Source organism: Lampris incognitus, chromosome 18 (genome assembly GCF_029633865.1).
Source record: "Lampris incognitus isolate fLamInc1 chromosome 18, fLamInc1.hap2, whole genome shotgun sequence".
Taxonomy (NCBI): Eukaryota; Metazoa; Chordata; class Actinopteri; order Lampriformes; family Lampridae; genus Lampris; species Lampris incognitus.
In genome coordinates, this window is record NC_079228.1 from 38341617 (window position 1) to 38342869 (window position 1253).

Here is a 1253-nt window from a genome sequence, read left to right on the forward strand (position 1 = left end):
TAAGGGTGGGACACCTGCAGTCAGTGTATTGATTATAAGGGTGGGACACCTGCAGTCAGTGTATTGATTATAAGGGTGGGACACCTGCAGTCAGTGTATTGATTAAAAAGGTGGGACACCTGCAGTCAGTGTATTGATTATAAGGGTGGGACACCTGCAGTCAGTGTATTGATTATAAGGGAGGGACACCTGCAGTCAGTGTATTGATTATAAGGGTGGGACACCTGCAGTCAGTGTATTGATTATAAGGGTGGGACACCTGCAGTCAGTGTATTGATTATAAGGGTGGGAGACTTGCAGTCAGTGTATTGATTATAAGGGTGGGGCACCTGCAGTCAGTGTATTGATTATAAGGGTGGGACACCTGCAGTCAGTGTATTGATTATAAGGGTGGGACACCTGCAGTCAGTGTATTGATTATAAGGGTGGGACACCTGCAGTCAGTGTATTGATTATAAGGGTGTGACACCTGCAGTCAGTGTATTGATTATAAGGGAGGGACACCTGCAGTCAGTGTATTGATTATAAGGGTGTGACACCTGCAGTCAGTGTATTGATTATAAGGGAGGGACACCTGCAGTCAGTGTATTGATTATAAGGGTGGGACACCTGCAGTCAGTGTATTGATTATAAGGGTGGGACACCTGCAGTCAGTGTATTGATTATAAGGGTGGGACACCTGCAGTCAGTGTATTGATTATAAGGGTGGGACACCTGCAGTCAGTGTATTGATTATAAGGGAGGGACACCTGCAGTCAGTGTATTGATTATAAGGGTGGGACACCTGCAGTCAGTGTATTGATTATAAGGGTGGGACACCTGCAGTCAGTGTATTGATTATAAGGGAGGGACACCTGCAGTCAGTGTATTGATTATAAGGGTGGGACACCTGCAGTCAGTGTATTGATTATAAGGGTGGGACACCTGCAGTCAGTGTATTGATTATAAGGGTGGGACACCTGCAGTCAGTGTATTGATTAAAAAGGTGGGACACCTGCAGTCAGTGTATTGATTATAAGGGTGGGACACCTGCAGTCAGTGTATTGATTATAAGGGAGGGACACCTGCAGTCAGTGTATTGATTATAAGGGTGGGACACCTGCAGTCAGTGTATTGATTATAAGGGTGGGACACCTGCAGTCAGTATATTGATTATAAGGGTGGGAGACTTGCAGTCAGTGTATTGATTATAAGGGAGGGACACCTGCAGTCAGTGTATTGATTATAAGGGTGGGACACCTGCAGTCAGTGTA